Here is a 26,284-nt window from a genome sequence, read left to right as displayed (position 1 = left end):
CAGCCAGGTGTCCCTCACACCACAGCTTTCTGACCGCAATTTGTAGGCTCAAGGAAAACCTAAATGAGATCTGAGAAAGCCTTTTGTGGAGGTGACATGTGAGCTAAATCTTGAAGGATAGAGAAGGCCTTTCAGGCAGAGGAGTGCAGTACCACATCCTGAAGATAGGATGTTAGCAGTTAGCAGAAGAGTAAATAATAGTTCAGGATGGTGGGAGTATCTGAAATAAAGTTAGAAAGGTATGCAAGGCTCTGTCTGGATTTTATTTGGAGGGTTTTGGGGACCCATGGAAGAGTTTTTCTGGTTTTGTTTTTGTTTTGCCATGGAAGAGTTTTAAGCAGAGAAATGACACATTCAGCCTTTAGAAATTGCTTTTTAGGAAGATTAAAACCATTCATCTCAGTATAGAGAATGGGGCACCCTGGGGTGTGAGGAGAGTAGTTGGAAGGCAATTGCAGTACCCCAGATTAGAAACAGTATGAACCACCATAGCAGAGGCAGTGGGGATGAAGAAAGGGGTGAATCAGAGAAATCTTCAGGAGTTAAATCTCAGAAGGTCCAAAATCTGCAATTGTTCTAAGCATTATTTTCCTAACATCGATGAGTATAATTTTCTTATTTAAATACAATTTCAGAAATTAATTAACTGGTATGTTTTGTGGTATCAACCAATGATAACTCTACTGTTGAACAAATTTGATAGGATAAGCCCACCTGTATGTACATACGGGTGTGTTGTGTGTGTGAAATTTGAAGAATTTGAAGAGGGAGGTCTCTTAGTACCAACTCATAGGTAGATATCTGGAATAATCATCTTTTAAAAAGACAGCTGGAGTCTCTTAAGATATGCTATGTGCTGGGGAATCTGAGAGGAGTGGAGCTACAGTTTATGGTAGAGGTGGCGTTAAGAGGGAAAATGAGGTAGTAGCAGACACAAAATATTATAAAAGGAAACACTACCCATACAAGAGCAAACCTTTAGATTTACCTACTAGTTTATAAAAAATGTGGGCAATGAAGCAAATGTGAAATGACATTGTGAGGATATAACTGGCAAGTCCAGAATGTGAAAAATTCTGCGAAATCTATAATCTGATTTCTTAGACAAATAAACTGCATACAAAAAGGAAAGAAAGAGGGGCTCCTGGGTGGCTCAGTCAGCTGAGCGTCTGACTCTTGGTTTTGGCTCAGGTTGTGATTTCAGGGCTGTGGATCCAGCCCCGTGTCAGGCTCTGTGCTCCGTGTGGAATCTGTTTCAGATTCTCTCTCCCTTGTACTCTCTCTCTCTCTCAAATGAATGAATAAAATCTTAAAAAAAAAAAAAAGGAAGAAGAAGGAAGGGGGAAATTGTTGTACATGAAAAGTGATTTAAGAGACATATCTATTAATCAAATGCAAAGTGTAGAACTTCAGATCTTGGTTCAGACAAATGGACTATAAAATGACATTTTGGAAATGTTAGGCAAAACTGAATATGGATTGGGTATACATATTAGGAAATTATTGTAAAGGTGTGATAATGGTATTGTGGTTATGTTATAACCAAAGTATTTCGGCTAAAACGTTATGATGGCCTATTAGAGATTTACTTAAAAATACACTTGGGTGGAGGCAGGCAGCACCTGGCTGGCTCAGTCGGCTAAGATTCTGACTCTTGATTTTGGCTGGGGTCCCCATATCAGGGTCGTGGGATTGAGTGCTGCATGGAGCTCCACTCTCAGTGAGGTGTCTGCTCCAGATTCTCTCCCTTGTGCCCTGTCCCCACACCCCTGTGGTCACTCTCACTTCTTTCTTTCACAAACAACTAAATCTTAAAAAAAAGTACACAGGGGTGGGGAAGGTTGTGGGAGAATAAGTGAAACAAGAATGATAAAATGTTGATAATAGTTGAAGCTAGGTGATGGACACCTGGGTTTTTTTTATTATATCCCATTCCTTTTGTGTATGTTTGAAATTTTCCATAGAAGATTAAGAATAAATATTATAGGAAAGCCTGAATCTCTTTCCATTCCTAAATGTATGAAATAACTAGAAGAGAACATTTTTTTTAAGGTTTTTTAAAAAAAATTTATTTGACAGACAGAGATCACAAGTAGACAGAGAGGCAGACAGAGAGAGAGGAGGAACCAGGCTCCCCGCCAAGCAGAGAGCCCAATGCGGGGCTCGATCCCAGGACCCTGAGCCAAAGGCAGAGGCTTTAACCCACTGAGCCACCCAGGCACCCCTAGAAGAGAACATTCTTGCTGTAACTTTCAGAAGAAAGGATCAGGATTGGAAAGGCATCATTTAAAGCATAGATGGAGGAAGAGAGGCTCCAAGGGCAAGGAGGTAGAAGGAAAAGTGGTTTTGAGTGGTGTTGAAAAGCCAAGGAGGAACATAGTTTCAAGAAGGAAGGAGTATAAACTATATCAAATATTGCAGATGTCAAGGAGGATTAAAATGACTCTACTAGGCACAGAAAGTAGAAGGTCGCTCTTGACCATTGTAAAATCAGTTTCAGCAGAGATGAGAAGACAAATTTTCTAAAAAGCTTGTCTTTGAAGGGGAGGAGAGATGAAGATGGTAATCCTTTTTTACCCTCCAAAGAAACTAGGGCATGTTTTTATGCTGAGGGGAAGTTGCCACTTGAGAGTAGTTGGCAATACAGGAGAAAAGAGGACTCACTGACAGAGTCCTCTTACTATGAGAAAGCATATTTGTAACAAGTTATATGTATAACCCACTGAAGTGGTTATCTTGTTTCACTGATCATAGCCAGTTTACTTCCCTCGTTTACTGTAACTTCCAATTGTTCTGGAGTACACTTTTACTCATAAGTCTCACACAGCAGATCTCTTTATCTCACTGCTTACCAGTTGAAGAAGCAAGACTTTTTTTTTTGGTAACTGCACTTGAGGCACACCTTTTGGTTCCTGAATAAAACTGCTCTTTTTTTCCTCTAAACAAAAGTCCTCACCACAGAAATTTAGAAGCTCTCTTTCCTGCGTTAGGACTCGTAGGACTCTTCAGTTTATTTGCAGCTCCTGTTTCCAAAACTTACCATCACTCAACCTACTAAAGACATACACTGAAACTTCTCAAGAATTTGTCTCTTTCCTACCATTACCAACATGCGGGGTGGTTTAATCTGTATTCTCCTCTAATTACCGTTCCAGAAGTTCTTATAAGCTTTTAGAATCTCAAAAACTCAACTACGTACTGATGACACTGACCAATTTCCCTCTGAATTCCACGGAGTAGTTGAACCAAGGTAAGAACTGGATATCCTACATGCCAGGGCAAGCTTCTCATTCGTAGGATTATGGGGTGGGGGGCGCGGATATTTTGGAAGTGAGGACAGAGGAGAGCTGATAAACTCTTCTTTCGCAGATTTCAGGGAGAACTGAATGCACCTGATGCCAGCATGGCAGAACAGTTAGACCTGCCGAATGCGGCCAAGCTAGACTAAGGCTGGGACTCAGCCGGGGTACCCGGAGACTCCGCCCAGTACAAGCACTCGCGCGCTCCCGAGAGAGCGCGCACGCGTACGCAGTACTGTCTCGCGCAGGGTCGGGCCTGTCAGGCGGGAAATCTCGCGAGATCGGAGACTGGGATGACTGTCGGGAGGAGGGGAGTGGTGTTGGGGAAGGGGGGGGGGGAAACCTGGGCAGCGGCCGGGCTCTGTGGCTTCAGGGCTCGGAGAGAGAGAGAGAGAGGGAGGGTGGCAAAGATAGTGAGTCGGTGCCGCCGCCTGTCTGAGGAGAGAGGAGGGGTCCCGCTTGCCTGCGCCCTTCGAGGGCCGAGAGCGCGAGGCGCCCGCGAACCTCTGAGGCCTCCCGGCCCCTGGGGACCCCGCCCCGCCGCCGGCCGGCCGGCCCGCGGCCTCTCTTCCCTTTGTGAGCGCCCCCTTCCCAGGGGTGGTGGTGGTGGCGGAGAACTGTGCGTGGGCCCGCCCGCCGAGGGGCCGTGGCGGGGGACGAGAGGGCCTCGGCTGTGTGAGGACGGAAGGCGGCCGAGGCCCCGGCCGGTTCCCCCGAGGCGGCGGCAGCGGCTCCCAGCACTTCCCCGCGCCATCTTAGCTGAGCCCAAGCTCTGAGGGCGCCTCCTCGACCCCGGTCGTCCCCTCGCCCCCTCCCCCCCCCCGCCCCTTGTCGCAGAGCTTGGGCTGGGCGGCTTGCTGGGGCTCGGGGGCGGGGGGGGCGGCGGTCGGTCGCCAGGCCCCCTCCTCCTTCTCCTCACTCCTCGCCCTCCAGCGTAGCGGCTACCCGAGCGCCGCAGGGGGCTGCGCCTGCCTACTCCGCCCCAGACCTGTCGGCGAAAGGGTAAGGGCACCTCTGCTTTGGGAAAGGGAGACATGGAGGGGGCGGGGAAATTCGGCCCACTCTGGCCTCTCCGTGAAGGGAGGTGGGGGTGGGGTAGGGAGGGAGACAAGGAGGGTCTGTGATTCTGTGGGTGGGGTGAAGAAGCTGGTGAGCTGGGCGCCCTCCCGTTTTGAGGGGCAAGAGCAATTACATTCCTCTTTCCTGAGGGTCACCGGAAGGGGTGGTGGAAGGGGATGTTTCGAGGAAGGTGTGGCTCTCTTGGGGAGACTGGGTTGCTGTGCACCCCGATTTAAAGGCGCGAGGTCCCTTTCCCTTCTGATCCTTCTGCTCCTCCCTCTCCTTTGTAGTGTCAGTATTCTTGGGAAGGGTAGCCTGCTGAGTGGCTTCCACCCCGGCTCAGGAAATCTACACTCGTATAGGGGTGATGGAAGCGTTTCTCTCCCCCTACCCTTCCCCCCTTCCCCATCCTTTAGTCTGCTGCAATGCTGCAGAAGTCCAAGGCAGTTTCTTCATACACAGGCCCTTGTATACACTGAAGGGAGGGGGAGCTGGAGAGGGAAGTAATGGCGCTTCCCTTGGAAAGGTTACCCTTTTCCCTTTGGTTTTAAATCGATAACAGTACGGGTTTATAGTCCTCCCCTGAGATCTGTCCCTGGGAAGTGTATCTATTCCTGTTGTTATTGTTGGGAGATACGGCCTCTCGAGAGGGACCCTGCCATGTTTGAACAGTTCTGATGTCTCTCTCGCTCTCTTTTAAACACTAGATTGACATTTTTTTTGGTGAGGATGTTGGGTTTTCACTAGGATTCAAATAAAATAATTTTGTACTCTTTCTTGTCCCTTTCCTTTTTCTTTCTGTGACTTTAGTAGTACTTGAAGAATTATGAAAGATTAATGCATGCAGACAGGCCGTCTAATGGACATTTCTCCCTGAGCTGTGAATTTTTAGGGTTCATACCATTTTGTATAACATTAGAATTGGAATTTTCTAAAATGATTAGGATACAAACCTTCCTGTAGGAATGCTTTTTTTTTCCTAAGGAAATGAGAGAACAGACACTAATTTGCCTAATTATGCTGTGATAGGATCAGTGTTATGTAGTCAATAAATCACTTTTTCACTTCTTTTGCTTCGTGTCAAATTGTTTAAAACAAATCATCTTATCTGTTTTACAGTAGTACTTGTTGGTTTTGTCCTTAGTAGAGTAGAAGTAAATAAAAATAAAAATTTTAACATTCTAGAAGTGTGTTGCCAAGTGCTTTTTGTGATCAGAGTAATCTTGAAGTCTGTTCAAACTTCTTTAAGTATTTAGATTTACTGATGAAGTGAGTTCAAAATGTTTCATATATGAATGTTCGAAGATTAATTTTTTTTTGTTTTTTGCAAAGCAACAAAGACTAATATATGTACAGATATGGACTGTTTTGATATTTTACTCACAAGTTGTATTTGGTGTTTAAGCTTTGCTTAGTGGGTGACTTATTTTAAAATATTTCTGAATGTCATGTATACTTAATGTTCATCAGAGCTTTTTTCGTGTGTTTGTTGCATTTTGAAACCTGTTTCAAGACCGGGATTTAAAGATGTTAGTATTAGTAGTGTTAGGCATTAATTTAATTTCTGTTCTCTAATTTCATGATTTTGATATTTCACTAATGGTATGTTAAGTCAATTTATTTTTCCTCAGAAAGTAGAATTCTTCTTGCTTTCTTTATTCCCTTTTTATTTTTATCTGAATTCATTTTGACTTAAACAGCACTTCTCATTTGAATCTTTATTTTGTGGCACAAAGCTGCATGTTGTGGTGTGTAGAGTTTCCGTTTACATGGGAAATTCTGCCATAAAGTCTAATTCTTTATGTTATGGTTTGTTGTTGATAATTCATATATACTAGTATGTATAAACCCAAGCATACTGCTCAGCAGAGAGTGACTGTTTTGGTCTTGGAAAGATGCATGCAGAGATTTGTCAATAAAGGCTACAGAGGTTAAGGGATGTAAAGAGAATATAAGTAAACTACTTGCCGTATTTCAAAATGCATGCTAGAACTAAGAGATACTCTTTTTTTTTTTTTTTTTAAAGATTTTATTTATTTATTTGACAGGCAGAGATCACATGTAGGCAGAGAGGCAGGCAGAGAGAGAGAGAGAGAGGAGGAAGCAGGCTCTCCGCTGAGCAGAGAGTCTGATGTGGGGCTCCATCCCAGGACCCTGAGATCATGACCTGAGCCGAAGGCAGAGGCTTTAACCCACTGAGCCACCCAGGTGCCCCTAGAACTAAGAGATACTCTGAAGGACAACTAAGAAGAAACCCTGTTTTCCATAGCTTGTAGGAATGCTAAAAGTGGTAAAATATGTTCTTTATCAGTTAGATAAATTCATTATTAGGGAAGAACTGCCTGAGGGTTATTTCAGCTGACCTTGATGCCACTCTTAGGATACTGAGAGCTGTTAAGTCTGGGTTTGATTGATTCCAGTTTAGTTTGGTACTTATGTTTCTAAATAGTTCACTACAAAATGGCAGTGTACATCACTTCCTGTTCTTTCACAACTGACTCTCTCTCTGGATTCCCTTTTAATGACTTAACTTTTGGCATTCTGATATCTGATGTGTTAATTTGGTTATAATTCTCATGTTTTATAAATGGAAGAATTCCTAAGAATCAACTGGGTTTAATAGCCTAAGATTATCTTGACAGTAACTAAACTTCCTTGCAAAACTGAAGGATAGTTTCTCAAACATATTTAAACTATGAGAGGTTTTAAAGAAATGTAACAGTGTACAGGACCAAAAATATGAGTGAACTGAATGGAAGATAATTACTGTATTTTCTATAATACAGATTTGGGAAGAACTGTGGATATGGCAATTAATTGATTATGTTTTAATATTAAGTGGGCTTTCTGTATATCAAGGCACATGCATATTTGGTCCCATGTTATGATGCAATTCCATTAATAGAAAAGAAGCTGACCAGAAAGACGAGGTGCTCTTTAAAAATTTTAATTAATTAATCAATTACTTTAAAAGTGGGCTCCACACAGAGCCCAACATGGGGCTTGAACTAATGACCCTGAGATAAAGACCTGAGCCTGAGATCAAGAGTCTGACAGCCAACTGAGGCACCCCAAGACTGGATGCTGTTATCTAAACATAAAGAGTATACTTTATTTTAGTAATTTGCTGGCACTTAGTGGATATAAATACTTAGTAAATCCAGAAATTATCTAGGGGCCAGCTGTTGGCATTGAAAGTAGATTTTAGATTAGTCTGTTATTCACATTACCTGGAGATAAATTCTATTTTTTGTTTGACTGATCTGTGTATTAAAATCAGTTAATTTTTTCTTTGTATCCCTTTTGGTTATCAATAGTGTCTGTTATAATAATTGCATTCATACTAATCTAGCCTATTAAAGAAGTTTTTTGGCATGTATTAGCTGTTGTTCAGGTCAGGATCATATATGAATGAGTCTTTTCTGAAAAGTTTTATTTCTGTAGTCGAATCTTGAATAAAATTGAAATCGTTCTGTAAAAGGGAGGGCCAGCGTTCTGTTTGTCTGCCTTTAGGTTTCTACATTTGTTCATGGCTAGATTATTTTTTTATATTCTTTAAGATTTCAAATTCTAAGATGTAAGTGAAAAAGATATAAACCTGTATTATTTCATTCCATTACATTCCATTTTTAGATTAAAGTATTTTAATATTTACTCAGTGATATTTAAACACAGCTACCCTTTTTTTTTTTTTGAGTTTTATTTTTTATGTAAGCTATAGGCTGAAAGAGGGATTTGAACTCATGACCCCAAGATCAAGAATTGGATACTCTACCGACTAAGCCAGCCAGGTGCCTCTAAACATAACTACTTTTTTTTTTTTAAGACTTGATTTATTTATTTGACAGAGTGGACACAAGCAGATGGAGTGGCAGAGGGAGAAAAAGGAAGCAGGTTCCCCACTAAGCAGGAAACCCTTACTCCAGGCTCTGAGTATGGTCTCAGGCTCCCCTCCCAGGGCCCTGAGACCATAACCTGAGCCAAGGCAGACGTTTTTTTTTTTTGTTTTTGTTTTTGTTTTTTTTAAAGATTTTATTTATTTGACAGAGAGAGATCACAAGTAGGCAGAGAGGCAGGCAGAAAGAGAGAGAGAGAGGAGGAAGCAGGCTCCCTGCTAAGCAGAGAGCCCGATGTGGGACTCGATCCCAGGACCCTGAGATCATGACCTGAGCCGAAGGCAGCGGCTTAACCCACTGAGCCACCCAGGCGCCCCAAGGCAGACGTTTTTAACCAACCGAGCCACCCAGGTGCCCCAAATATAACTACCTTTAATTGGCCTCTAACTTACCTTTAAAGTTGAGAAGGGGCTGATTTTTCCTTTCAATAAACTTATTCAGTATCATAGTGTTATGCAGATTTAGAAGTAGATGAATTAATTCCATTTAAAAAGATATGCACAATTTAGTTTCTTTTTTCTTTTCTTTTTTTTTTTTTAAGATTTTATTTATTTATTTGACAGAGATCACAAGTAGGCAGAGAGAGGAAGGGAAGCAGGCTTCCTGCTGAGCAGAGAGGACCACCCCCCCCCCACCCCCCTGGTGCAGGGCTCGATCCCAAGACCCTGGGATCATGACCTGAGCTGAAGGCAGAGGCTTTAACCCACAGAGCCACCCAGGTGGCCCCCCCTTTTTTAAAAAAAGATTTTATTTATTTATTTGACAGGCAGAGATCACAAGCAGGCAGAGAGGCAGGCAGAGAGAGAGGAGGAAGCAGCCTCCCTGCTGAGCAGGGAGCCTGACACGGGGCTCTATCCCAGCACCCTGGGATCATGACCTGAGCTGAAAGCAGAGGCTTTAACCCACTGAGCCACTCAGGCGCCCCCACAATTTAGTTTCTGAGAGAAGCACTGACAAATAATGGAATGGAACAAAATATTCTGATTTGCAGCCACTAATAATAATAGAACTGGCACTTAATATTATTATCTTAATTTCACCACTTATTAGTTGTATAACTTTATGTAACTTTTTAAAGACTTTCCTCACCTCTAAAATGAAGATAGTACTTTATAAGATTTTTAGGTGTAAATGGGATGACTCTTAAGTACTTAACATATTGCCTGATACATAGTAAGCTGTCAGTAAGTTGTTGCCTATCACATTAGCACTAGCTACTTAGTAAATGTTTACAAATGGAGTCTAATATTTAAGACTGAAGTACATTCCATAATTTTGATTTGTATTAATACATTTGGAGCTCAAAATATATTTTTGAAAGAAATGATTAGAATTTCTGATCAAGAGTAGCTTACAAACTTTGTACCTATTGCGGACTATATAGTCTGCAATAGATTTTCTTTTTTCCTTGTGGATAAAGCCTGTCCTAAAGAACAAAATTTTCTTTACCTTTGGTTCTTGATTTTTATATTTAAGAGTCAGTTGATGTCACTCTTCTTCTTCCTGGAACTTTTTTCACCTTCCTTGCTTTGAAGGCATCCAAAGTACTCCTGCTCTCCTAGACTTATTTTTATAGGTATCCTTTGTGTGTCCTTACCATGAAGTGCTTTGTATTCCACAATGCGTTAATTAACAAAATTTAAGGGATGATCATATGCCAGTAAGACATAATCCCTGCCCTGGAGGAATTCTGTCTTTTCGTTTTTTCTACCTCTTGAATATTTTCTTGAAGTAGGTACTTAGGAAAGTAAGAACTCCAATGGTTGTCAGTTCCTCTGACCCAGTGCTTTTCAAACTTTAGGTTGTGACTTATTAATGGCTTGTGAATTCAGTTTAGTGGGTCACAAAAACAATTTTTTTTAATGAAAAATAGTGGGGTGCCTGGGTGGCTTAGTTGTTGGGCATCTGCCTTCTGCTCGGGTCGTGGTCCTTGGATCCTGGGATCAAGCCCTTCATTTGGCTCCCTGCTCCTCCCGAAGCCTGCTTGTAAGTTCCCTCTCTCACTGTGTCTTTCTCCATCAAATAAATAAATAAAATCTTTTAAAAAATGAAAAGTAGTATGAAATAACAATGTGGTATGTAAGGGTTAGCATTCTAAAGAGAGACTTTTGTTGTTGTTGTTGTTGTATTTTTGTGTGTTCTGGATACACAGTTAAATTTTCTTGAAATTTCTTTTTCAACTCATCCTTTTTACTTTCTGTTTATTCATTTATTTATTATAGTAATTTCTACATCCATTGTGGGGCCCGAACTCACAGTCCCAAGTCATGCTTTACTGCTGAGCCAGCTGGGCACTGCAGCATCCTTTTTTCTTCAAATGTTTCTGAAGTATGATATTCTTGTTTTTTTTTTTCTTCCAGTAAGTCTACTTTTAGTCCCTCCGATTCTATTCTCTAGTCTGTTTGGTAGTTATGTTATACATATTTACCTTTTTTAGGCCTCAGCCCTTGTTAGAGAACTGAGGACTCTGTCCTTAAAGATCCTGGGTAGAGGGATGCCTGGGTGGCTCAGTCAGTTAAACATCTGTCGTCTGCGCAGGTCATGATCCAGGGTCCTGGGATCAAGTCCTGTATAGGGCTCCTTGCTCAGTGGGGAGCTGCTGCAGCCTGTGCTTGTGCTTGATCTCTTGCTCTCTGACAAATTAAAAAAAAAAAAAAAAAAGGATCCTGGTTAGGGTGCCAGCAATTTTTGCTGTGATGGTAACTTGGGTTTTTTATATTGGTTTTTATATTGGGGAACCTGTGTTATATACCTGGAGTCGTATATCCTCTGTCTATGAGTACAGTTTCTTAGGAGTCTCAGAATTTATTTTTTGGGCACCTGGGTGGCTCATTTGGTTAAGTGTTGGGCTTTTGATTTCAGCTGAGGTCATGATCTCAGCGTCCTGGGTTGGACCCCGATTTTGGGCTCCATGCTCAGTGGGGAATCTTCTTCTCTCCCTTTGTGCCTCCCCCAGCTCATGCTCACTCATTTGCTCGCTCTGTCTTTCTAAAATCTTTAAAAAAAAAAAAAATTTTTTTTTTAAAGATTTTATTTATTTGACAGACCGAGATCATAAGTAGGCAGAGAGGCAGGCAGAGAGAGGAGGAGGCAGGCTCTCCACGGAACAGAGAGCCCGATGTGGGGCTTGATCCCAGGACCCTGGGATGATGACCTGAGCTGAAGGCAGAGGCTTTAACCCACTGAGCCACCCAGGTGCCCCCCAAAAATTATTTTTTAAAAAAGGAAAACTTTATTTGAGAAAATGTCTTTTATTTGAGAAAATGGCTATATGTGGATTTTAAAAATATTGCAACATATTTTAATAGGATTTATAAGGTGACTTTAAATATATTAAATAACTACATTAAGTATATTTTTAAAATTTGTGTGCTTCAGTACATGATATCTAACATATTCTTGTATTTTGGTTGATGTTTTGAGTCCAGTTGTAGTGGTTAAGAGTTTCTAGTTCATATATATTTTTTAAGATTTTATTTATTTATTTGACAGAGAGAGACAGCAAGAGAGGGAATGCAATTTTGGGGGGGGGGGTGTGGGAGAGGCAGAAGCAGGCTTCCCGAGGAGCAGGGAGCTACGTGGGGCTCAATCCCAGGACCCTGGGACCATGACTTGAGATGAAGGCAGATGCTTTAATGACTGAGCCACTCAGGAGCCCCTTTAGTTTGTATTTTTGATTGATATCTTCAAATTTATTTCCACTGAGATTGAGATCAGAAAAAGTTGATAAATAGCATTTACTAAACAGTTAGGTCAAGGTTTTTCACTTAAGAAATTTAGCGTCACTCAAAATTGAGAGAGCTTTCTCTTTGCTGAAAGCATCCATGTTCTTGTACAATTATTTATTTACCTGTAACTGTACTTGATAACTGTACTTGATAACCTGAAACTTTACTCTTTATTGTTGCATAGGAACTCTGTATAGTGCATGTGATAGTATTTGATACGCAGTGTTTGAATAATTTCATGCTGTGTATATGGTAGATGATGACTGTGATGTATGGACCATCACATTATAGGAGTATGGTATTTGTTTTGTTTTCTTTGGAATTCAAGGGGGTTCTGAGTCCCAGAGGATCAATATAACATGCTCATTTTCAGGTTCTTTACCTTTTGGGCGGGGGAAGGTCATAGGGAGCGGGAGAGAGAAAATCTTAAGCTGGCTGTGGCCAGATGCAGGGCTCAGTCTCACAACCGTGAGATGACCTGAGCTGAAATCAAGAGTTGAATGAATGCTTACTGAGCCACCCTGGTGTTGCTCAGATTCTTTACTTTGACATGTAGTTGTCGGTGCTAATTTTTCCATTATCTAGAAAAGCAGAAATAATTTGAAAATAGAGTAATGAAAAGATCCTTCCTTTTCTTTTCAGTTTAGGTACTAACAAATATTTTTGTGTATTATGTGTGAATGTTCAATTCTATAAAATAATGCTTTAAAACTTCAGAGTAAAGGGATTTTAGGAAGGAAAAGATGTGCGAATTTTCTGTTTAGGAAAGAAATGTCCTGTAATAAACTTGGTTATTAACAATGGAAAGTATACGGGGCGCCTGGGTGGCTCAGTGGGTTAAGCCGCTGCCTTTGGTTTAGGTCATGATCTCAGGGTCCTGGGATCGAGTCCCACATCGGGCTCTCTGCTTGGCAGGGAGCCTGCTTCCCTCTCACTCTCTCTGCCTGCCTCTCTGCCTACCTGTGATCTCTGTCAAATAAATAAATAAAATCTTTAAAAAAAAATTCTATAAAATAATGCTTTAAAACTTTAGAGTAAAGGGATTTTAGGAGGGAAAAGATGTGAGAATTTTCTGTTTAGGAAAGAAATGTCCTGTAATAAACTTGGTTATTAACAATGGAAAGTATACGGGGCGCCTGGGTGGCTCAGTGGGTTAAGACTTCGGCTCGGGTCATGATCCTCAGGGTCCAGGGATCGAGCCCCGCGTCGGGCTCTCTGCTCGGCAGGGAGCCTGCTTCCTCCTCTCTCTCTCCCTGCTAGTGATCTTTCTCTGTCAAATGAATAAATAAAATCTTAAAAAAAAAAAAAAAAGAAAGTATAGAATCTGGATATGTTTTTGTTTACATGACATTTTGCTTGAATTAATTATACATAAACATACAAATGTATAGTAAACTGATTGGAGAGAACCACTGTGTTCAAGAATAGCATGGCTTGGAAGAAAATAAAAATACTGACATATGAATTTTGTTTTTGTAATAATGTATTAGGTAATTCCATAAGTTAGAAGAATATTTTTTTTTAGGATATTTATTTGACAGAGATCACAAGTAGGCAGAGAGGCAGGCAGAGAAAGAGAGAGAGAGGAGAAGCAGACTCCCTACTGAGCAGAGAGCCGGATGCAGGGCTCAGTCCCAGGACCCTGGGATCAGGACCTGAGCCGAAGGCAGAGGCTTTAACCCACTGAGCCAGCCAGGTGCCTCTAGAAGAATAACTTTTATAGAAGTTTATTACTTAGTGAAAGATGTTATTCCAAAATCCTAAACAATGGATTGTTACCAGATGAATTTTTTCTTTCTCTGGCTGAATACATATAAAGTAGATGATGTTTACTATTTAATAAGTAATTAAATAAGGGTGGTGGGGGTTTCTTGGTTTATATTTTACTTTGATTTTGCATTTAGTAGTTTTAGTATTGGAATTGAATTGATTTTGTGCCTGTAAGGAGGACCAAATGTGATTTTTGAAAAAACATTTTTTTAAATCAACAGGAATGGACCTACTTTGAAAGTTGTATGTTTTGAGAACTTTAGATAGGAATCAAAAAACTTTTATTTGTCAGATTTGAAATGTAGATATTTTGTTTTATTTTTTTTAAGATTTTGGATTTTTTTTTTTTTTTTTTTTTTGACAGACAGAGATCACAAGTAGGCAGAGAGGCAGGCGGGGGCGGGGGGTGGGAAGTAGGCTCACTGCTGAGCAGAGAGCCTTATGTGGGGCTCAATCCTAGGACCCTGGGATCATGACCTGAGCTAAAGACAGAGGCTTTAACCCACTGAGCCACTTAAGCTCCCTGAAATGTAGATATTTTAATAATGTGTAATTCTTTAAAAGTTTTGGATAATTCTGTTGGATAATTACCCTCGATATTTTACTCTAAACAGCTAAATTTAACAGGCATCTAGTTAATTTAAACGTCTTGGAAGTACAGATTTTCATTTAGCCCTCCAGGTGATGGTGTGGAATATATTAGGGTATGAATGGTGAAAGATACACCTGAAATATGTTTTGTGATGGTCTTTGAGGTGGTACAGCCAGTCATTAAGAATAAAATGATTCTATTTTTGAGATATGAAATGTTCATTAAGTAACAAAAAAATATACTTTTGACAATTTGTTAAGGTACACTATTATTCTACTAAATTATATTGGATTAGAGTTAAGTGGAATGGTATCCCAAAATTTAGTATCCATTATTTTACTCTACCTTATTCGGGTGGCACTGTGATATGAAATTAAAACATTCTTTGAAAGTGTTCTTTTTTTTAATGCTCTTGAAGCATAGTCATTAATATGGAAATCAATTTCAGTTTAATACTTTTGATATACTCAGGTTATAACTTAAGTTTTATTGATGTATCTATGAAAACACCAAATCAAAATACTAATTGATGAAATTTGAATTTAAACTACCAGAATAGGGTGCCTGGCTGACTCAGTCTGTAGAGCATGCAACTCTTATTCTCAGGGTCATGAGTTCGAGCCCCACCTTGGGCGTTAATCCTACTATAAATAAATAAGTAAGTAAATATCTTTGGAAGAAAAAATAAAGACTACCAGTTTAGCCAGTAAACTGTGTAGTTTTAGCTTTATCTTAATCAAAAGGAGATTCAGTAATAACACATGTATTTATTATAGATATTTGAGTCCTAAATTCTAGGCACTCTGCTGATCATAATGACATCTATTTATCATACATTTTGAGTGCTGTTTGCTAAGTACTGTGCCAGGATTCAAAAAAACAAGTAAGGCTTGATCTTTCGTTGTTCAGTTTAGTAGGGATACAGACTTGGAAATAAGTACGTATGATAATGCAGTGCAAGATTTCTCAACCATGGCAGTATTGACATTTTAGGGAGGGTAATTAATTGTTATGGGGATCTGTGCTGTGTATAGGATATTTTGGAGCATTTCTGGCCTTACCAATTAGACGCCAGTAGCACTCTCTCCCTGCCCTGTGACAATCAAAACTGTCTACATTCATTGCCATTGTGGATTGAGACCCACTGGTGTAATGAATGCTAAGGTTATGGGAAGTAGAATGTACAAGAATTGTTGTAGCACAAGTGAAGGTAGAATTAAGTGATATTTAGGTGGAATGATCCCCAAGGGAATGAGATTTTATGTAGGTCTTGAAGAAAAGTAAAGTGGAAAGGATATTAAATACCTGAGAGCATGAAAGATCAATATCTAAGAGGGTGATTACTAATGGTTTGTGACTATAGGTTATTTATGTGGTTTAGGATGGATATTTGGTAAAATGAAGGTGAAAAGTTATTTGGGGTCATCTTATTTACTTCTTTTTAACTAATTGAGACATAATTAGTATAGCATATTAAGTATAAGCTTGTTGAATTTTTGTAGATGTATACAGTCCTGTAACCACCATGCAGAACACTGCAGAACACCACAGAACATTACTAGCACTTCTTATACTTTTTCTTCTTTATTTCTTTCCTTTTTTTTTTTTTTTAAATATTTTATTTATTTATTTGACAGGCACACAGTGAGAGAGAGAACACAAGTAGGGGGAGTGGGGGAGGGAGAAGCAGGCCTCTTGCTAAGCAAGGGAGCCTAATGTGGGTCTCGCTCCTGGGATCATGACCTGAAGGTAGACACGGAACGACTGAGCCACCCAGGTGCTCCCTTAACAGTTATTTCCTGAAGGGTCATTTTTGCTGTGCTCGTAACTGATATGAAAATAATATAAAAGCAAATGTGTGATAGGATTATGTTTTAAAAAGATTACTCTGGGGGCACCTGGGTGGCTTAGTGGTTTAAGCTTCTGCCTTTGGCTCAGGTCATGATCTGAGAGTCCTGGGATCAAGCCCCACAGGGCTCTCTGCTAGTGGGGAGCCTGCTTCCCCCCCACCTCTGCCTGCCTCTCTGCCTCCTTGTGATCTCTGTCTGTCAGATAAATTTTAAAAATCTTAAAAAAAAAAAAATTACTCTGGAGATACAGAGAATAAATGGTAAGAGGTTGTATATAGAGATGTAGAGAGACTGGTTAGAAGGTCTGAGAGGGAGAGCTGATATGATGGATTTGAGAGAGATTAAAACAAATTGATGGGGTTGGGGTATACTAGAGGTAGGGGAAAAGATAAGTTGAGGATGACTTGGTTTGTAAGCAAATAAGCAAAATATAATAATTTTGGCTTTGATTGTATTTGTCAGGAGAGACCAGGTAGTGTTATGGTAACAGTTCAAAAATGTTAGTGGCTTTTAAGAGGACATTTTTTTGCTTGACACGCTGTAGGTATATGGTGGGTTGTGGGGGATTCTGCTTGTTCTTGCTATGCAGGGTCTCAGATTGATCGAGGCTCGCTCTCAACACATGATTCCGTGATCTTCATGGTAATAGAAAGGAGACTGTTGCTAATAACTTACTGGCTCTTAAAGTGTCTAGAAGAGGGTCCTGTCATTTTGGCTTATTAAATTCGTTGGCCAAAGCAAGTCTTATGGTCTTAATAGATTTCACAGAAGAGTTAAGGAAGTGCAGTCTTACTGTGTGTTCTGAAGAGAACTGAAATGTTTCAGCCATAGTGAGTATTTGTTGAATTATATATGTTATATATGTTGAATTATAGCTTATTTAGTCTTTTAAAAAGTGAATTATGTTAGGGTGCCTGGGTGGCTCAGTTGTTAAGTGTCTGCCTTAGGCTCCAATCATGGGTCCTGGGATCAAGCCCTGTGTCAGGCTCTCTGCTCAGCGGGAAGCCTGCTTCTCCTTCCCCCACTCTGTCTGCTTGTGTGCCTTCTCTCGCTGTGTCTCTCTCTGTCAAATAAATAAATAAAATCTTAAAAAAAAAAAAAGTTGAATGCTATACAGACTGAGCCCTGAGCCAGCAAGTTGCCCCAAAAGCCGCTATTTCGTATTCATTCATTCTTTTTTTTTTTTTTTTTTTATTTATTTTTTTTTTATTTTTTAAAGATTTTTATTTATTTATTTGAGAGAGAAACAGTGAGAGAGAGCATGAGCGAGGAGAAGGTCAGAGAGCGAAGCAGACTCCCCATGGAGCTGGGAGCCCGATGCGGGACTCGATCCCGGGACTCCGGGATCATGACCCGAGCCGAAGGCAGTCGTCCAAACAACTGAGCCACCCAGGCGCCCCTTTTTTTTTTTTTTTTTTTTTTTTTTTTACTATCTTCTTATATCTGCCTATATCATAATAGAGTTATTATTAGGATTTGAGTGTGAAATTTTTATCAGTTCTTTGTACATGAAATACTACTGTATGTGATTTATTTTTATGTTGCTCTTCCCTAGTGAGAATTTCCTTTCAGGTGTAGGAATTGCTAGTCTTGGGGCATGTTGGTAATTAGAATAAGAGGAAGTCTGGCTGTTGGGAATTGAAAAGTCAAAGTAGAAGACTTGAGGCAGGATTTTGTAAGAAAACTTTAGGAAAGATTAAAGGAAACAAATCTGATATGTAAAACTGTCTTCCTGTCTCTGCTGAGGGAAGGAGAGATCTTACCTTTGGGAGTCTAACAGTACTTTGACTTGAAGTTAATGGGCAGAGCCAAGGCTCTCTATGATGGGAAAGGCCTGTGAGAAGTCAGTCAAAAGCATTTCTGTCATACAAGCTATCCATGCATCTTGGGACTATGGGTGTCTTTGGGAAGTCATAAGCTTCTGCTTTAAAATCAGAAGGGCCTTAATGGGAAAAAAGTTTAATTATTTAGAATAAGTTAAAACTGTACTTGATATAAAATTCATAATATTCAATAAGATATACCATAAAAAGTAAGTTATCCTCCCATGTCTAACCCCTTCCCACACTGTACCCCAATTTCTTGTGTATCCTTTCAAAGGTACTTGGTATTAATTTGAATGGTGGATTAGGCATCAGGGGAAAACCCTCCAAATGTGTGTCTGCAGAAAAGTAGTACATGTTTATAAGCACTTCATCAAAAACTCTAAGGAAAGAAAAATTTATAGTTAATGGTGTCTACCTAGCTGGTTCAGTTGGTAGAGCATGTGACTCTGGATCTTGGGCTTGTAAGTTCGAGGCGGACGTTGGGTATAGAAATTACTTAAAAATAAATCTTAAAAAAAGAAAGATTTATAGTTAGTAAATTAATTGTGTGGTACACATTAAAAATTTAGGATATGTAAATGTTATTGGTATTCTCTTAGTAATTTAGTGTGTGCAAAAACATGCAAAAAAATTTCTAAGAGCATAAATCTACTGGTGATCTTGGTCTTTTCTGACCCTGTTTTCTTTTTTAATATTTCAAGTGCCTAAAATAACATTAATTCATTAGGTTGATTTTCAGGGAGCAGGACTTTGAGCTTAGAGAGAGCCTGTTTCCCTGTTTGCAAAATACTGTGTTAAATGCTAGGGGATAAAAGGTGTTCATGAAAGACATACTAGAATTCACAAGGAAAATAAATATTCATGTGTGGTCCTAAGTGTCTTCCTTGTAATGCTTAAGACTATTTATCATCCCCTTCCTTAAAAATTTTATTTTACTGTCCCCTTACTTTAGACGTCTTTTAGCACTTGATACTTTTCTTTATTTATTTCTCTGTCTTCTATTCACTGCCTCTCCCAGCTTCATTTTACCCAACCAAGAGGTCTTACATTTCTTGGTTATTCATAGATGTGTCATTTTCAACACATATAAAATGAGCTCATCTTTTTCATTTCCCCTTGCAAAAGGTTCCCTTGTTTACCTATTTCAAAGTTAATAATTTTGGGGGATTTTTTTGTTTGTTATTTTTAGTTAATAACATTTTTTTAAGTCAACTTTACCAGGACGCCTGGGTGGCTCAGTCAGTTAAGCAAACTTCTGTGTTTGGCTTATGGCATGGTCCCAGGGTCTTGGGATCGAGTGCAGCATTGGGCTCCTTGCTCAGCGGGGAGCCTGCTTCTTCCTCTGCCTGCTGCTCCCCTTGCTTGTACTCTCACTCTCTCTCTGACAAATAAAATCTTTTTTTTTTTAATTTTTTTTTTTTTAAGATTGTATTTATTTATTTGTCAGAGAGAGAGAGAGCAAGCACAGGCAGACAGAGTGGCAGGAGGAGACAGAGAGAAGTAGGCTCCCTGCCGAGCAAGGAGCCCGATGTGGGACTCGATCCCAGGACGCTGGGATCATGACCTGAGCTGAAGGCAGCCGCTTAACCACCCGAGCCACCCAGGCGTCCCTCTGACAAATAAAATCTTAACAAAAAAAAATAAAGACAGCTTTTTCAAGGTATAATATACTTGCAGTAAAAGTCACACAGTTTTAGTGTTCAGATAACCATCAACTTAGTGAAGATAAAGAACATTTTTCTGTCCTGTGGAAATTCCCTAGGCCCCTTTGCAATCAGCTTACCTTAGTCTATTCCTAGGCAGCCACTGATGTGATTTCTATTACTCTGAATTAGATTTGTCTTTTCTAGAGTGTCATAGAAATGAAATACAGTATGTATTTTTTTGTTGTTGTTTTCTTTCTCTTGGCATAATGTCTGTGATATGTATGTTGCTGCATGTATCATTAGTTCCTTAGTAATATTCTAGTGTTTGGTTATACCATAATTTATCTGTTTACTTGTTGATTGATATTTGAATCATTTGTGTGCAAGCCTTTTGTGGCCATTTGTTTTTATTTTGGTTGATAACCTTCTAAAACCTTGCAAGCTAGAAACTTTGGGATTGTTTTTTATTCTTTTAACCTCTTCCCTCACTTGTATTCATCTAGTAGATTATGAAGTCATGGGGTTTCTTCCTTTGGAATATGTTTCATCCCTTATTCTCTTTTCCAAGGACCTTTAATGTTCTTGTGAGAAGGTGCTTTTTATTTTGTGAAACCTCATTTTTGGAGTAGAGAATGTAAGGGTGATTATGCAGATGGTGCCCTTTCTGAGTAAGGTTTATAGTCAGGTGAGGATGCAGACTGAAATTGGTGAGAGGATGGTGCTGACTTTGGAGTTTCAGTATGGGAAAAAGGGAAGTTGCTCTTGGATGCACTCCCATCCCTGTAAACACTGTTTTAGTGGGTTGAGAATAATACTTTAGTTTATCTTGGTTTTTGTTTTGTTGTATATTCACAGGTATGTATGTTGTGGTAAAAAGGGAAGTTTAATATTAAAGTAAGTTTAATATCATGGATGTTATCAATGCTATGTAACCTTAAGCAAATTACTTAATATCTGTGGGCCTCAGTTTCATCATCTGTAAAAGGATAATATCTGTTATATAGGGTTATTAAGAGGATTGGATGTGTTATTACTGTGTAGCTCTTAGAATAGTACCTGGCATATTGTGTTATATAAGTATTAGTATTATTACCTTAATTCTCCATTACGTTAAAGGCTGTCTGGGGCCTGTGGGTGGCTCAGTCAGTTAAGTGTACAGCTCTTGATTTTGGCTGGGGTTAATGATATCAGGGTTATGAAGATCAAGCCCCACTTTAGGCTCTGCACTTATTGCGGAGTCTGCTTGAGATGATCTCTCTCCTTGTGTTCTCTCTCTCTCTCTCTCAATAAATAAAATCTTTAAAAAAGATAAAGGCTATCTTCCTTTTGCATTTCAGTTCCTCTTACATACTGCTGTGATTTATCTCCTAACACTCCACTCTCCTGTTACCTGTTCAAACCTAAAAAGGCACTGTATCATCTGGCAGCTATTTATGTATCTTTCTTTCAGTTGTGGTAAAATATACAACCAGTAAACTGTACAAATGAAGTTTTACAAATGTATCTACCTCTCAAATTAAGCTTTAAAAAGTTTCTAACATTCTAGAAGTTTCCCTCTTGTCCCTTCCCCCTCAACAACCATCCATCCCACATCTGTTTTGACTTTATCATAGATTACTTTTGCAAACACGTCTTTTTTTAAATTGAAGTATAGTTGATATATAACATTATATTAATTTCAGGTATACAACATAGTGACTTAATATTTGTATAGCAAAATGATCACTACAATAAACAAATCTTTTTTTAAAAAGATTTATGTATTTATTTATTTGACACACAGAGAGAGAGACAGAGACAGGGAGAATGGGGGAGGGAGAAGCAGGCCTTCTGCCAAGCAGGGAGCCTGATGTGGGCCTTGATCCCGTGACCCTGGGATCAGGATCTGAGCGGAAGGCAAACGCCTAATGACTGAGCTACCCAGGCGCCCACAAATAAATCTTAAAAAAAAAAAAAAAAAAAAAAATTCCTTCTCCAAAATACGAAACATGGCATGGAATATAATCTAAGGAGGGACAATAAAATCTCAAATCAGTTTTAAAAATTTTACTCAAGGGGTGTCTGACTGGTTCAGACAGTTTAGTGTCTGACTCCTGTTTTCAGCTCAGGTCATGATCTCAGGGTCCTGAGATCAAGCCATGTTGGGCTCTGTCCTCAGTGGGGAATCTGCTTCCCTCTTTCTACCCCTGCGTCTGCTAGTGTGTATGCACATTTTCTCTCAAATAAATAACTAAATTTAAAAAAAAAATTTTTTTTTTTTTAAACTCAAGAGGTGCCTGGCTGGCTCAGTTAGTAGAGCATGTGACTCTGGATCTTAGGGTCATGAGTTTGAGCCCCATATTGGGGGTAGAGTTTATTATTTATTTATTTATTTATTTATTATTGTGAATTGTGCAGTCATATTTTCTTTTATTTTTTTTTTAAATTTTTTTTATTTTTTATTTTTTATAAACATATAATATATTTTTATCCCCAGGGGTACACGTCTGTGAATCACCAGGTTTACACATTTCACAGCACTCACCATAGCACATACCCTCCCCAATGTCCATAACCCCATCCGCCTCCCCCCAGCAACCCTCAGTTTGTTTTGTGAGATTAGGAGTCACTTATGGTTTGTCTCCCTCCCACTCCCATCTTGTTGGGGGTAGAGTTTATTTTAAAAGTAGAAAGGAGTAGGTTGCCTGGGTGGCTCAGTTGGTTAAGCAACTGACTTTAGCTCGGTTCCCATGGTCCTGGGATCAAGCCAGGCTCCTTGCTCAGTGGGGAGCCTCCTTCTCTCTCTACTTGCTACTCTGCCTGCTTGTACTTTCTCTCTGTCAAATAAAGTTCTTGAAAGAAGATAAAGTAAATAGGAGTACCTGCACTCCTACTGAGCAGCCAGCTCTTGATTTCAGCTCATATCATGATCTCAGGGTCTTGAGTTTGAGCCCCACATCCCACTTTGCACTGTGCAGGAAGTCTGCTTGAGATTCTTTCCCTCACCTCTCCCCCTTGTAATCACTTGTATGCTCTCTTTCTCTAATAAATAAATCTTTAAAAATAAACATTTTATTCAGTTTTAAAATTAAACAAGGCTTTGAGATGACAAATGTGTACCTTCAGCTTGCATTAATGGAAGAAACCACACAATGTGTGTATTCAACTTAATTTCCAGTATGTAACCACTCCTTTTCTGATGATCCAACTGTTCTCTCTAAGACTTCTTATGGAATAACTACATTAGTTTTTTTCCTATTAAACCTGGTGGGCATTGTGAATCTTACATGTGACTATTTTTCCTACCGTATTTTGAACAAAAGCAGGAACAGACAAATTCTCAGTCCCTTTCTTTCATTAGTAAATATGAAAATTTGTTAGGAGGGTAGCTCCATGTTACATGTTCTGACCAACAACAAAGAAACACACCACAAGAGAACACGGGGAACTTTTTGGAGGTGATGGATGTGTTTAGTACCTTGGTTGCTGTGATGGTACATAAGCAAGTGTATGGTTATGTGCAAACTCATCAAAATGTATACACTGAATTTGGGCAATTTTTCTTTAAGATTTTTATTTTTAAAGATTTTATATAGAAAGAGCATGAGTTGGGTAGGGGCAAGGGCAGAGGGAGAGAGAGAATCTCAAGCAGACCCATGCTAAGTGAGCAGCTCCTTCATAGGAATCTCATGACCCTGAGATCATGACCTGAGCTGAAACCAAGTTGGTTGCTCAACCAACTGTGCCACCCAGGCTCCCTGCCGTTTTTTTTTTTTTTAATTTTAAGATTTGAGAAAGAGCAAAGTGTGTGCATACATGAGCAGGGGAATAGGCAGAGGGAGAGGGAGAGAGAATGAATGTGGAGCCCCATGCAAGGCTTGATGTCACAACCCTGAGATCATGACCTGATGAAATCAAGAGTCAGACACTTAACCCAATGAGCCACCCATGTGCCCCAAGGCCAGGTTATCTTTCATTCATCTTTTATTATTTTTTTCATCTTTTATTATTTAAAGAATATTTGTTAAATGAGATTCCGGTTGTTCCTTTATTTGCCTTTCCCATCTAATCATTTCTGAATCCCCAGCATCTAGGGTGGTGCCTGGGAATTGGTGAAGTCCTGGTAAATATTGAGTGAATTATGCTTATTTTGGTTTTGATATTGTCTAGTTAAATGAAAGCAAGTGGTTTAAGCTTGATAGAAGAATGCTTGATCTTATAGTACCTTTTCCCCCATGAGTTACTATGTATATTTGGACATTGGAACATGGAGCATTATTAAACTTTAATGATTTGCTATGATAATTATTTCTTTCAACATAATGATAAAAACTGATATTTATTCTGTTTTTACATTTTTTATGGATGTTTTGCTTTTTTGTGTGTGATTGTCCTTAAGAGCTCTTACAGTAATTGCTTAGAATAAAACGGATCTCTCATTTGCTAATATTCTGCCATATCATAAAAATTGATTAACTTTGGGGGGCTCCTGGGTGTGCAGTCAGACGAACATCTGACTCTTGGTTTTTGCTCAGGTCATGATCTCAGGGTCATGGGATCGAGCCCTGCAGTTGGCTGTGTGTTCAGTGCAGAGTCAGCTTGTGTCTCCCTGTCTCCCTTTGCCCGTCACCCTGCTCTTTCTGTCTGTCTCTCTCTGTCAAATAAATAATTTTTTTATTTATTATTTTAAAAAGGTTTTATTTATTTATTTGACAGAGAGTGCACAAGCAGGGGGAGTGGCAGAGGGAGAAGCAGGCTCTCCACTGAGCAGGGAGCCCAATGTGGGACTCAATCCCAGGAACCTAAGCTGAAGGCAGATGCTTAACTGAGTCACTCAGGTGCCCTAATAAATAAAATAAATCTTTTAAAAAAAATTCATTAACTGTGGAGGAGTAAGTATTGTGAAGATTTAATATTTCTTCCATTAGATTAATTATAGAAATGAAAGTAAGTGCTGGGATGTCGTTTTAATACATAGCTCTCAGAGTTAAGAGGTTGTTAAGTTTGGAGATTCACTAGAATTGGGCATTCTTTTTCATATTTTTTTCCAGCTTTTTAATTGATACACTATAATGTGTTTAAAATTTTTTTGTAATAATCTTAAGCTTACAGAAAGTTGCAAAGTTTGTAGAATGTTCAAATATGCCTTTCAGCCCTAATCTTATATAACCATAGAATAATTACCAAGACAAGGAAGTCAACATTGGTATAATATTATGAACTTAACCTTAGTCCTTACTTGAATTTTACCACTTTTTTCACTAATAACTCTTCTCAGTTTCAGGATCTCACATTATAGTTTGTTATGTGTCTTTGGTCTTCTCTAATCTGTGATGGTACCTTGTCTTTTATGACCTTGACACTTTTTTTTTTAAATGTTAACACTCGAGTACTGGTTAGTTATTTTTAATATGTCTCTCAGTTTGGGCAGGTTTAGTGTTTTCTCATGATTAGTTTGAGGATATGTATTTGTTAAGAATACTGCAGAATGATATATATTCCTTCTCAGTGCATTATGTCAGGGATATGACACATGATGTTGATAGGTCTTATTACTGTTAATGTTAACCTGGTTCATTTGCTTAAGTGTTGTTTTCCATATTTCTCCACTGTAATTATTATTTTCCCCTTTGTAATCAATTAATTAATATCCTGAGACTGCATTTCATGGTACTTACATCGAAACCCAAGGTGACACGTGTATGTTACATATTAATTAAACTGCAGACTTTATTTGGATTTCACCAACTTTTCCATTAATCTGTTCTCTTTCTGTCACAGTCTCCTCTGAAATATGATAGTATCTCAGTACTTTGTATTCTTACTATTTTTCATACCTTTGATAGTCTTGAGGAGTGTTCGCTACGTATCTTTTTTTTTTTTTTCCCCCCCCGGTACGTATCTTGAAGAATGTCTCCCATCTAGTTTTGTCTGATATTTTTCTCCTGATTAGCCTGAGGTGATGGGCTTTTGGAAAGAATACCATGGATGTGTAGTGTCTTCCCCAGGACATCTATTAGGAGGTACATGATATCCACATGACAACACTGATGATATTAGCCTTCCTCACTTGGTTAATGTAGTGTTGCTAGGTTTCACTGCTGTGAAGTTACTGTTTTTCTCTTTTCCTACTGTTTCTTTGGAAGGGAGTCATTAAGTTTAGCCCTTATCTTGGGGAAGAGGCTTATGTGATTGTGATTTGCATTTCCTTGATGTCTCTTGTGCTTATTTGCGATCTGTATTTCTTTTTTAGCTAAGTGTTCAAATTATTTGCTCCTTCCCTCCATTTTAAAATTGGGCTGTTTGTTATTATTTAGCTATGAATCTTTATATATTCAGGATTAAGCCCTTTACTAGGTACATGTTTGGCAAATCTTTTCTCTTGTGCTCATTTTTTATTAATATTATCTTTAAAAGAACAGACGTTTTCAATTTTGATGAAGTTTGGCTTATCAGTTTCTTTTATGGTTTGTGCTTTTGGTTTTTTTTTTAAAGATTTTATTTATTTATTTTTTTGTCAGAGAGCGAGCGAGAGCAAAAGCGCACAGGCAGAGTGGTAGAGGGAGAAGCAGGCTCCCTACGGAACAAGGAGTCCGATGTGGGACTCGATCCTAGGACGCTAGGATCATGACCTGAGCC

The 26,284-nt window shown here is 39.2% G+C and overlaps 1 protein-coding gene across 4 annotated transcripts in view; it reads left to right on the top strand.

Moving 5' to 3' along the window:
* The first annotated feature begins 3,596 nt into the window (after window positions 1–3,596).
* TAOK1 (TAO kinase 1) overlaps window positions 3,597–26,284 on the top strand; it is a 172,101-nt gene continuing 149,413 nt past the window's right edge. For 3 of the 4 annotated variants that reach the window (XM_032321233.1, XM_032321230.1, XM_032321231.1), the window contains exon 1: window positions 3,598–4,301. The gene's annotated coding sequence lies outside the window, so the exon portion shown is untranslated. Of the gene's footprint in view, window positions 4,302–26,284 lie in introns of all 4 variants that reach the window. The other variant, XM_032321232.1, reaches the window with a different exon arrangement.

This window comes from Mustela erminea, chromosome 18 (assembly GCF_009829155.1).
Source record: "Mustela erminea isolate mMusErm1 chromosome 18, mMusErm1.Pri, whole genome shotgun sequence".
NCBI lineage: Eukaryota > Metazoa > Chordata > Mammalia > Carnivora > Mustelidae > Mustela > Mustela erminea.
This window is presented reverse-complemented; position numbering and strand designations above follow the sequence as displayed.